Raw genomic sequence first — 13,586 nt, 5'->3', positions numbered from 1 at the left:
GGGAAGACATCATAACCAGAAGAGAAAGATCTTCATTGATTGATTTTTTTTCATGACTGACTAAACAAACTGACCTTAAAGGACAACACAGCCTCATGCTGTTTTACTTTGTTTATAATTGGCGGACCCTGCCACCTTTCTAGCTCCAAACAGTTTTCTGGGGACCTTATTTTCCTCTGAGAACAGCAGTTAAGAAACAAATCAATATTATGTATTATTATTAATTGTATTATTACCTGATTAATATTGTAAATATTAAAATTCTTAGTTTGAATCGCTTCTCCAAAACGACACAGTGCCGCTTTAATTGAGAAATGTTTAAAGCCATGTGATAAAATCAAATCAAATGAAATAAGGGAGAATGTTCAGAGTCGGTTTCTGACTAAAGACTTAAATTACAGTAATCAAACACATCCTGTCAGTTGTAATTGGATTAGCGCTGAGCTGTGGGCGCACAGCAGGATTTGTATGGGGTTTGTTAAAGAGGTTGTTTTGTGAATTAAAGCGATCACATCAACCTGCTTTTGTTCTCATTTTGATTCCAGAATCTATCTCAACCCCATTAAAGCAGATTTTTGTTTTCTCTTCAAGTGTCTCCAAGTGGTAGCTTTCAAAAACATCTCCACACTTTACAGGCTTTCGTTTATAAGAACACTCACGTCAAGTTTTTATGGCCAAAATCAAATGGAAAAAACCTGAAAAAAATTGTGAGATGAATCATCTTTAAGACATGTTGATCCAAAATGTAACACGATGTTCTATTTTAACAATGCTTGTCTAATCACCATCCGTTTGTAATAATGAACCCACCAGTTGTTCAGCTGGTTCAACACTTTTTAACTCTTTTCGGGTATAAAACACTCCTGTGTGCAATCTTCTCTCAGCAGAGATCATAGGTAGCTTTGGCATGTGGCTCATACTGTATGTTAGGGAGCGACGGACTTAACTTAAAGATACTGTATTTAGGATTTAGTGGCTTTAAGTGGTGAAGATGCAAGTTGCAACCAACTGATTAACCTCGTTTCACCCTCCTCTATGGTGGTCACTTAAAATGTGAAAATCCTGAAAGGCCCTCTCCAGAGCCAGTGTTTGGTTCGTCCGTTCTGCGGTACTGTAGAAACATGGTGGTGCATCATGGTGGAGTCTGTGGAAAAAGATCCTATTAGTACCCGATCTGTCCCAGGAAACATATTTATTCTATCATGTGTGTAGGTCAGGTCCTAACAATAACCATTCCCATAACACATGTAGAACATAACTGGTTTCCTGAACGGATTGGCTTCCTCTGTACATATAAAAGGCTCATTTTGAGGTCACGATTGGACTATATACATGTTAGTAATAGCATCCTAATATTATTAGGTTATAAGACATTTTGTTAACATTTAAAAGATGCTTATAGGACATTTACAGTAAAAGCCTTGTGAGTTTTCTTTATAATTGGATATTAAAGGTAAAAATAACACATCGTTCTGGCTTTAGATCAAGTAGCTGATATCAGCCACATGCATTATTCCCTGAGAAGTTTACAAAAAGGTCAAAGAATGTCTGATCTTGCAATGTTAAGGAAAGTAAGAAAGAAATTCCCGCATCCATCCCTTTATGTTAACGGCGTCTAATCAGGGTCATGACCCATCGTCCATCTACGTTTGTTGTGTAATCCTGCTGACAAACCAACAAACAAGAACACACAAGGCTGAAAACATCACCTCCTTGGCAGAGGTGATAAGGCCATTTGTTGCTGCTTCTGAATCCTTTGTAAAGGTAAAGTAGTGCCCGTATACGTTCTGAACAAGTACTCACTGAAAGTACCCAACATTTCCACACCTCTCTCACGAACCCACACACCTGACACTCCTCCCACTGTGAGGGTGCCACTGCCTGAAAGTTACCCTCATTATTCTGCACAGCTCCTGCTGATGCCCTTCAGTTCAGCCCTGAAACTCCACGCCGCTGCACAGATATGTGTCGCGCACACTGCACATCCACATGCCTTTACAGTCAGCGGTAGAGAGAAGTGGGCCAAACACGGGGAACCCAACCGACTGATAATTAGTTAGCTGCTGGCGAGAACCCCAGAGAGCGTGGGGTGGGTGTTGGTAGGGGTGGGGTTAGAGGGGGGGAGGGAGGTTAAGTTATGGCAGGGGTTGGGGGGGGGGGGATTGGAAAAGGAGATTAAAAAAGAGAAAGAGAGAGAGAGCACTGAGGGCACTTCAAACGACATTGAGGTCCCGTGTAAAAATAAACGGCTTGAGCCCCTCTCAGCACACCCCCTGTTCATAACGACAGCCGCCTGGGGAACCCCGCCTGTTTACTTTCCCTCTGCCGACTCATCTCAAGTCGGGGACGGCGTGTTGGCGTTATTGTATACATCCTCTCACACACTCACTCGCTCAGGGCTCAGCTGCCACTCCACTTCAAAGACCACGGGCCCTGAGTGAGAACGGAAGAGATATTAATGGGCATAATACCAGCATGTCCTTGTGCAGTGTGTGTGTGTGTGTGTGTGTGCAGAGCTAGAGCCTCTCTCTTATTCTCTCTCTCTCTCTCTGTGTCTCACACACACACTTCCATTGCTTGGGGTGTGCGGTATCAACATGTCAACATTAAGGAAAGAGAGCTATCAATAGCTCCTCTGCCAGTATTATTGTCCCATCCATCATTTTGACATCACACCACTGAAGGTGGTCTCTGCCCAGCTCACACTGATGACTCAACCGCAGAGAGTTTTTAAATGAGGATACCTTGAGGCCGCAGCTTGGAATCTGCAGTAACCCAATCTGCACTCCCGAAGACTCAGTGTGTGTGTGTGTGTGTGTGCACTGTTGACTTGCTGCGGGATTATTTTTGGGTGAGCTGCTTACATTTGACAGCAGCGACTGTCCAGGATGACGCTGGGAAATTGGCTTTCCCACTCGGTGTGTAGTGCATGTGGGAAAACGAAAGATTCCTTGGAAGTATGTGTGTGTGTTTTAACATACATGTATGCATGTCTGTGCATTGAGGAGAGGGGGGGTGTTCAGGTACCTCTCTGGTGGTATTTAGACCCTTCATTTGTGTGGAATCCAGCATCATTATCCCAAAGTGTTGCCAGCTGGAAGCGCTTGGGAGTTCCCATTTGAACTCGATGTGTGTTCTGAAGATGTAGAAAGAGCGAGAGAGCCGAAACGCTCTAATGAAAGCTCACGTTCTGGTTCTCATTCCGCCCTTGATATTCATGAGCGGCGGAATCTGGCACTGTCTTGTCGATTAGCTAATAAATTGTACGGCCACAACAATGCCACCCAGGGCTACAGAGCCTCGCTACGAATTACTTCTAATCCAGTGAGCTGGAAGTGGATGATGGTGGAGGCTCAGTTCAATCACACTGATAGTAAATAACAGCCTGATAAATGTGCAATCCATTAGAAGAAAAGTTTTAAATGTTTTGGTATTTCCTCTGTGTCTAAGTCGATTAACATCAAAAATGGTAATTATTACCAGTTTTGATTGGTGGGTGATCGTTCGGCTGAAGCAGCTGAAACAGAGCAACACTGAAATAACTTAACCCCGAGGTCACCACAGCACCCTGCTCCTGTTCCTGTGATGGCAGCGTCTGTCAGTCAGTGGTCCAGACTGAAACATCTCAACATTTAGGATGCCCAGAGGATGAATCATAAGGACTCTGGTGACCCCCTGATTAGTAAAATGTCTCAACAACTATATGGGACAGACAATTCAGGTTGAATTTTAATCATCTTGTAGATTCCTTGACTTTTCATTAAGTGCCACCATCAGGTCAAAATTTCAATTTATGTTGTACAACAGCTTTACGATACTTGCATAATTGAAAAAGAAAGTATATATATATGACAGTAGAGGAAGAAGACATTGCACTTTTTTAATCTCAGAAGCTTGTCAGTTTGATTCTCATATATTCCCCCTCTTTAACAGCCTGAGTTAAAACATTTTAATTAAATAAGCACATAACTAGAATGGCACTCAGTAGAGCACATTATTCCCTCGATCCGTCTCTTTATCCGCATCCGCACCGAAAGTTAATGGGGTCTCTTCTGGGTCGAAACCATCCTCCATCCAATTTTTGTAAAAATCCGTTCAGTAATTTTTGTGTAATCCTGCTGACAAACCAACCAGCCAACAAATGGACATGGGTGAAAACATAACCTCCTTGGCACAATGGGCTAATTAGCCTCCTAATGAAATGATCCCAGGGATGAATGAGGTTGTTAAAGGGCTGCGTTCGACCCACAGACCTCCGGTTGAATAGGCCTGAGCTGAAATAAGATGAGCATTAACTGAGCTTCTGTTGTACTTGGTGTTTAGTGGTACTTGACAAATGTAGAAGTAAAAAAGCTAAACTGAGGATGCTTTAACTAACATATTTGAGAATGAGTGAGATAACTGTCAGTTTATCTGATTATAAAGCACCATGTGATCCCTGACAAGTTAACAATCCTTTAAACTGGTTCAAAAAGTCCTTAAAAGGTCAGCTTCCCACCGCTTATCTGGGATTACAGTGCAGTCACACAGCTTTACCAGCCTGCCCACATTCACTCTACGGGATAGCACAGTGTTTTCACCACAAGATGGCAGTGTTGGTTTAGTTTGACATGGTCCTCCACCTGTCTCAGCCAAGTCAAAGTAGGTGATCATTGAAGAAAGGCCATATCCAGACAGTCAAAAGGTGTAAACTGACACCAGGATAGTATAGAAAAAAATGGCATCAATCAATATGGCACCCTGCAGGTTTATCCTTAAAGATAGATAGTTGTTTGTTTGGACCGACCGGGAAGAAATCTGTTTTGAACGTCTAAACCTTCTTGTGTTACGTTAAAAGTGATGGTGATCAATAAGAACCTTGAACTTTTATATCCAGCTTTATCTGTACTTTCTAAATCAATGACCTTAAATGTCTGTCTTTAGTCAATGTGGTGTTGATGTTGTCTGTAGGGTTTAAGTCTCGAGTATCGATGGAAAAGGTATTCTTTGTCAGGCCCGGTGGTCAGCTTTCTGTAGTCATTTCCGTTCACAAAAGGGGTATTTACCTTCAGTATGGTTTGCATAAGCTATAAGGAGGCTCAGGCTGGGTCAGTAATTACAATGCAACTCAAAACCAGCCCTCCCTTTACCTGAAGGATGTTTCTTCTCACCAGTCGGATGATATTTAATGGGTATAACGGCTGGTATGGCTCACACCTTTTCTGGGAAAATGTTAAAATCTCAATATTCTACATTAATTTCATTCCATTTCACTTAACAACAGAGTACGTCCCGAGTCCTTCGACGTTTTGGGTGACACTCTGGGAAATTCACTTGACAATTGTCCAGCCAATTACCAGAGTATTACATTGTCTTGTCGGTTGCGGTCTCTTTCAGTGTAACACGAACCATTCCTAAATGAGACTAAATGCCCTCTGATTCAAACAAGTTCATAGCAGTGTTCCCATGGGGTCAACCCTTGTGCAATCTGAGCTGAAAAGCATCCCATTTGGCTCTCCCTTTACATCCAGGCCCTATTGACAAGTGCATGCAGGCAGGCATGCAACAATACACACACACACACACACACACACTCACAGAAACCTGCCCCCTTTGAGTCTAAACCTCTATAGCCGTATATGTCCATTCCCTAATTGGTGGTTCTTCTTTCAAAGGGGTGATTATGTGTGTATGTGTTTAGAGGCGTCCTCTCTGTGCAAGGCGTCTCGATTCAGTCCATCTCCAACGCCAGAGGGGACAAAAGAGGCACCCGTTCCTCCTCTCGGGGCGAGGGGCCGTTGACACCAATAAATCCCCCCCTTCCACTTCCTCCCCGGTGTGTTGGGGTTATGTCAGGAATGTCCTGGGTCCCATTGTCCCCCGGTGCTCTGTTTTTGGTAACCCATCACCAAGCATTCTCCCGCTGCTCACAGCGCCTCCTCCCTCCCCACCGACACACATACATGAGCACACACACGTCCACACCCCCTGGGCTGTGTATCCCCTGGTCCCTCACTCTGAATAGACCACCTCGGCTGAATACGACAGACAGGCAGGCGTCAGGACATCAGGTTCAGCAGCCCAAGTCGTGCACGGCAGCGGCGGCGGCCCAGTGGGGAAAAATACAGCCAGTTATTTTCACCTGTTTGGTTCACTCGCTCTCTTTGTCTTATGGGAGAAAGAAAATAAAACAATGGCCTGAGTGTTTCAGACTCCACTCTTAATGCCTTTTCTGTCCTTTCAGTGGGATTGAGTACACTGCCCTATTCACCCCCTTTTACAGTGATCACAGTTAAAGGACACATCAGTTGTTGCACTTTTACGCTGTTGTTTATCATTAATCTGTCAGGTATGTGATGTTTTTGAGATTTGAGATTTGAGATTTTGTGGTGGCTTCCATTGCATCCTGCGTCATGTACATATCTGACAATACCTGTCATCAGAGACTTTGTGGTATTCAGATCTAGATGGATAGCTGATAGCAACTCAAGGTTAAAGGAACAGTTCATCCCAAAATCAAAAATACATATTTTTCCTCTTACCTGTAGTGCAATCCACCCATCTCGATCATTTTGGTGTGAGTTGCAGAGTTTTGGAGATATTGGCCATATAAATGTCTGCCTTCTCTGGAGTATTAAACTCAACAGCAATGTCTCTTTAAAGAAACGATAGCCTAGTTTGTCAGGACAATCCTTGTTGTGAGCAGTTTCATGTAGGGTTATTTCCTTTCCGTATCACCATGCAGAAGGAAGCTTACATCTATTTGTGGATGAAAGGCTAGCTAATTAAGCTCACTAAGCTAGCTAACGTTACAGCTCAGCCAAAGAGGACACCATTAACCTACGACTGGCAGGTGTAGTTCAGCAGAAAGAAAATAGTTCTGACATCAAACTGCTTCACAACAAGGTCTGTGGATTATCTTCGCTTACTGGGTCTTCATTTCTGCAAAGAGACATCACTGTTGAGTCTTTCAATTTCAATTTCATCTCTGCGGCCAGTCTCTCCAAAACTTGGAAACTCACACCAAGAATCTACAGGTAAGAGGAAAAAGATATGTTTCTGATTTTGGGGTGAGCTGTCCCTTTAAAGCAAAACATTAAAGCCACAAGGTTTACAATTTGATGATTCATGATCAAGAAACTGGGTTTAATGTGCAAAAAGCAACACACAGACTGCACCAATTTTCAGCAGAATTGTCTCATTACTGCAGACATAATGGCCTGAAAGTGGCAACTGTTATTCAACAGATGGTCTCTTTGGTTGCCACGGATTCTGATCAATGACCGTTGATGATACAGTATTGAAGCATCTGCATCCCCTAAGATGTAAATAACCCTGTATAATGGTTGATTGACTCCGCTGAAGTGAAGCACACTGGAAATACTGTATGCCAGCATGACAACAAACTGCACAGAACTGGTTTGCAGGATTGTCTTTTTCCTCCGAGGCTGCGTGCATATAATGTGAGCATGCTCTTAATTTTTATTTTCTAGTTCCATGTTCCACAAGTTCAAGACAAACATTGATTACCAAACAGTATAGGTATGAGCTGTGTCATTCATTGTTAAAGCACTGCCTTACTCGTTAGATATCATTATTGATTCAGGAGAAAAAACATTAGCTACACTTATTTTTTAGGGTTAGGTCCTACCTTTTGATTTTGATGCTTATGAGGAACTTGTTTTAGAGACACTAGAGGATTGATTGAGACTTTGTTACACTGGTGACTTGGGGTGACGCGATGTCAACAGGAAAGGTTCATGCTTCTGGTCACCACCAGATACAAATAGGGCTTTTCAAGTTATTTTTGTACCTGTCTGGACTTTTTAATGTTGGCTATGAGCACGTCCGCTTCTGATTCAAGACCCTGGCCAGAACTTGTTCACTCAGCTAGCCAACATGGCGCTGCCACTGGCTAGGAAGAAGACCTGGCTACTCGCCTCACACAGGAAGTCACACAGAAAGTCAGCACTATAGTGGATCGGAAGTTTACCAAACTACATGCGACTCTGGAAGGGATCATCAACCTTATTGAAGGCACCACCAAGCCCATAACAGAGGCAGGATCACCTATTTTGGATGTGGAGAACTACAAGACTTCTCTGTATAATAAGATTGCCATCCTTGAATAAGATGTGAAAACCATGTCAGAACGAGTCGAGGACAGAAAACATAAGAATCATTGGACTGAAGGAAGGCTTGGAGGGACAACCACCAGTTAAATTCTTTGGATCGTGGCTCCCCAATGTTTTGGGTCTGCAAACAAAATGAGAAAACTGGCGTCTTCCCACGGCTCAGCAACTAACATGTCATATGACATGATTACTAAATTGCACGTTGCAGTTTTTAATTGTTTGTACGGTCATGTTTTTGCAAAGTACATGTTGCAAGGAACAAAAACCAAAGCAAGCAGGACAGTTTCCGTGAAATGCAGCACTGTACCTGGCTGATTGTGTCATTATCCCAATGTCTTCTTTAACTTCTGCTATAATTTCCTTTGTTTTACCTTCTATAACCATGAACACTCAATTGATAGGTCCCCCATCTATTTCGAAACTCTGACCAGGAAGAAGTTGACATCAGAAATCACACTTAAACTGTATCATCTGCGCGATCTGTTTCATCCAAGCACACTTGCACACTCGTCTCCCTCAGTACAGTAGTGCACACACATTCACAAATCTCTTTGGTTGCCACATGTCACGCATAACCATTCAAGACATCGTGTGTCCATTCATTGCAAAACCCTTCGTGCATTCATTCAACCTCTGACAGCACACACACTCTCTTCTCCGGGCCTTATTTTTAGCTTCATCTGATCCATTCACTCCAATCACAGCAGAGGTAACGTCGCATTCTGATGTCGCTGCTTCCTCGTGTCACCTGGCTGCCTCAGAGCTCCTCTCGCCGCTGCCAAACCCCAAATACCAGAGGTTTGATTTGTTGTTTGGTGGGGGCGATGTATGTTTTCTGTGTGTGTGTGTGTGTGTGTGTGAGGGAGTAGGTGGGTTGTACACATGTTACGAAGCGAGGCGCCATTGCGGCCTAAAAAACTATTAGGCTCTGTAAATACACACTGTGGCGAAAGTAAACATTCTCAGCATGCCATCTAGGCGCACAGAGGGGTACTGGGAGACAGCCGCCGGACAGGCTGTGAGGGGGAGGTGTATATGTGTGTGTGTGTGTGTGTGTGTGTGGAGAGAGAGTGTACAGCAGCAATCAGTGAGCTGAGAGGAGATGGATATGGAAAATATAGATTTTAATTGGGGGAAAACTCAAGTGAGTCGGCTCAATCATGATCAAGTTGAGTAGTCAAGTAAACAACTTAGAGATGGTTTACCTGCGTGTGTCGTTATGGCGACCGGGGGCCAATAATGTAACAGGGGCGATCTGGGAACACCTAGTGTTAGTGTGGGCTGGTGATGAGCGCTGTCCAACTCTGGTGTCTGTCCTGAGATCCAGTGTGTGTGTGTGTGTTGTATGTTTGCAGGGGAAGCTCGAAACAGCCTCAATTTTGTGTCCCATCTGAGAGACAAGCCTGGTTTCTGGTTTTAGTCTGATGAGGTAAAGATGGCAGAGTCAGTCGTGGTTAATGGCGTATTTGTGTCCATACATTTTTAGCACACACATTCACAATTCGCAGTCTGTGACACCGGCGTGTACCGAACACGCTCCACAAACTTTAACGCGCGTTTCCTGAAAAAACACGATAAAAAAGTAAAATTAGGCCGTTCTCAAAGGGATAAAAAAAAAATAAAAAAATACAGCAGCCATTGATGCAAAGGGTCCAATTTTCTGAATCCAAGAACCACGCTGGCAATGGGAGAAAGCACAAGTAACCATGGAAACAGAGCTCAGAATATGCACTATTCCCAGCCCTGCGAGCGCCACGCCACCCACAGCTCTATTTTTAGGCCTTACTTTGGGCTTACAATATCTGTTACATCTAACAAGAGTTAAACTGAGTAATCAGCAAGCATGACTACAGAAATGTGACTCTGACACTATGCGTCTGATTAAAAGGGTAGCAGCGTACTGTAAGAGCATATAGGGCAGCCGGGGCTCTTACTGCAAGGCTTCTAATGGGAGCTCCAAGGACACAGACGGCATGAAATAGACATGATTATTACTTTTCAGATAGCTCGTATGAGGAGATCAAGAGGATAAAAGATGAACGTGATAAACTGGGCTCGAGAGGATTGGAGCCACAACATATAATTGCGTGTATGAGGAAATGCTGGAAGGAAGGAGCCTGGATAGCGAAGGCCTCGTCAACTATGTTCTTCTATCCGCGCTGTAAAGGTGCATTATGTAGTTTTGGGCAAGGAAAGTTTAATCAGAGGCGAAAGATGTTTTATGCCTAAACAAACTAGATAAACAAACTGTTTGTTTTCATGTCTGAATGAACAAACTGACCTTAAAGGACAAGAGAGTTTCATACTGTTTTACTTTGTTGATGTGTGGCGGACCCTGCCACCTTTCTAGCTTCAAACAGTGTCACTTTATTTTCCTCTGAGAACAGCTTGTTTATTCACTTATGGAAAAAATAAATATTTCTGAGTTTGTATTATTACCTCATTAACATTGTAAATGTTCAGATTTTTAGTTTGAATTTCTACACAGTGCCCCTTTAAGTACTATAAGACCTGCTTGGCATCACAAGCTGCTCCTCACACACTTCGGACTAAAGTTACCAGCCAGACTTTCCCACGTGACAAACAATCCCCCGAAACTAACCGGCAGCCGGCGTTGAGAAACCAACATTAAAGTAATACAGTCCTGTGAGTGATGGATGCACTCATGACTCTTCGTGGCATTACGTGCATTTCCAGTCTGCTTAATTGTCATAAGCGCCGCTCGTTGGCGGTGACTGGAGTTTGATTACAATCACCTGTTATTCGACTACAGTCACCTGTTGTTTGCCGACAAAGATGGCCGCCGTGTTGATGTAACGGCATGTCGTGAATTCTGTGCCCGCTGCCGCTGACTCCAGGTCAGGTTTGCGAGCCCTTGCGGTGACGGATGGTCGACGTCAGGACCATCCTGGATCCTGGAAGTGTGCGAGATCCTTGATGAAGACTTCCAATCTTCAACACACACGCTTAAAAAACACACACACACAGCTCAGGCCCTGTGAGAGAAGACTGTAATTGACCAATCAGGGGCTTGTGGTGGTTTAGAGAATGACCATTCAATGCACACACACACACACACACACACACACACACACACACACACACTCCTTAGACGCATCTCGTTTTTTTACATATGAACAAATTCTTGACGCCCACACACACCTCCAGACACCACAAGCTGGGGTTGGTGGTCTGACTGAATGCCGGGTATCATCAGCGGTGACTCCACTTATGTGTGTGTGTGTGTGTGTGTGTGTGTGGTGTGTATGTGCCCTCCCTCCCCTCAGTGCTCCATCTAATACCCTGTCATCATCAATAACCTCAGCAGTGCTGACTCACTGGCTTTTACAACCACGGGGTTTGGGCCTTACTTACAGCCACAGACCCTTGTCTCCGTCTCTGTCTGTCTGACACGTGCTGGAGATATGTGTGTGTGTGTGTGTATGTGTGTGTGAGTGTGTGTGATCAGCATGCACTTTCATTGTACTGTAAAGCTGTGTCCTCGCAGGTATGGATGTGTCTTTCACATGTTCGCTCGAATAAAAGTCACCGCAGCCCCTCTGCCACCCACCCACTGACGCAGCCCAATCACTCCCAATCAGACCGCAATCCATCATAATAACTCACCCTCATCAGAAGACAGAGCCTCATCATCTTCGCCACAAAAACCCTCCCCCCACCACCCCTATCCTAATTGTCTCCAGGCCTTTTATTTTATCTCCTTACAGGCAGCAAATATGTGCTTTATCTTTCATATGAAGCTTCCAAATACACCAAACTTGAGGACTGTATGCTGATGAATGTGGATTGATAGGGTAAAGGCCACCACTGTCTCGACATTTTTTATGTGAACTCAGGCTCCTCTGATGTGTCAGCGCTCCACATGTGGCCCTCTGATGGAGCTGATGGGGAGACATTTTCTAAATCGTTCAATCAAAGGTCTGTCTGCAGCCATAAGGGCTGTAAATTCACATCAAGCGCATTTCACGATGACACCTTCTGATTCGCTGACGAACGAAGGTATAGATTTTATGAATGGCGCGAAGCTGTGATATAGTCAACATGGACGTGAAGACAGGAGTCTCTTGACAGTTGCTCATTTGAGGATTGGCAATTTTCCCTGTGTGTGTGTGTGTGTGTGTGTGTGTTCGCAGAAAAACCACACGGGCTGTTTTTAACCTACAACCTCCCGTGTTAGATGCTTCTGTAATAACTGTGTATTCGAAAGATTTCTATTTCTAGGATGGGATTCATTTAGAGGATCTGGAGCAGAATAGGCAGGTTGGAGGAAAGATGAGTTTATCTAATCAGACTGAGTATAATTAAACACCAATCACATTTTCATTTGATTTAAAGGGGCACTGTGTGGTTTTGGAGAAGAAATTCAAACCAGATTTTAATATTAACGATATTAAAGAGTTAATAATACCATCTCAGAAATATTTTTTATTTTTCTATGCTGTTTTCAGAGGAAAATAAGGGTGGCAGGGTCCGCCACATATAAAAAGTGAAATTGCGTTGTCCTTTATTCAGTCATGAAAACAAAAAGAGTTTGTTGATTTAGTTTGTTTAGGCTATGAGATCTTTGCCTTACACTCTTATCTTATGCCATTCCCAAAACTACATATTGCACCTTTAAACCCACAGAGACACCCTACTGAGCCCATTCAAGTTGGTTTTTTTAACATCTGGCACTCTCAGTGAGGAGATGAGTGACACGCAATCAAAGTTATGAGATTATTCTAGAGATTCAAGCCCTTTGCTGAGATTCAGCCAGCCCTCATTTTGCTGAGGACCCCCTGGAATCCCCTTAAAGACCACCTGGAGGTCCCCGGACCCCACTTTGAGAACCACTGATCCGACTGGCTGGCAGGCTCTGTTTCTAAAAGGTGCGCACCTAACTGGCTGGAGCCAGGGCGGCGTATTGCCTTTCACACGCTTCTAAAATACTCTCCGGGCAGAGCCTGAAAGGGTTACTGTTTCCCAAAGTGCCTCATTCTGCGCAGTCGAGAGGGGGCGGCTGAGTGGCGCCGTCGAGTCAGAGACGCAGTTTCTAAAAACCCCGAGACATCATCAAGAAAGAAGCTGACAGTAAGGAAAGCAGCCCCCCTCCTCCTCCTCCTCCTCTTCCTCCTCCTCCTCCTCCTCTTCTGTTGGCATGCTGCCGTCCTTCTCCTCCGCTTACCAAATCCCCTCAGCGGTTCTGTCACAATAACCGGGCGGCAAGTGTCAAATCCAGCTCTGCCCGCAAACACACAAATCACTTTAACGCACACAAGATGCGCTCAGTGGAAATACTACACAGGCAGACAGTTAGTCATAGCTCTGCTTAAGTCGTTGATTGTATTTAAAGAATAACATAAACACTCTAACCCCCCTCTACTTAGAGAAAATGACTCCTTTGCTTTGATTTTTTTTCTTTTTTAATTTCCCTGCGCGTCTCCGGCGCGTTTAATTGGCCATATCTCTTTA

This window comes from Pagrus pagrus, assembly GCF_965226575.1.
Source record: "Pagrus pagrus genome assembly, chromosome: 21".
NCBI classification, from domain to species: domain Eukaryota; kingdom Metazoa; phylum Chordata; class Actinopteri; order Spariformes; family Sparidae; genus Pagrus; species Pagrus pagrus.
Note: the sequence above shows the minus strand (reverse complement) of the source record.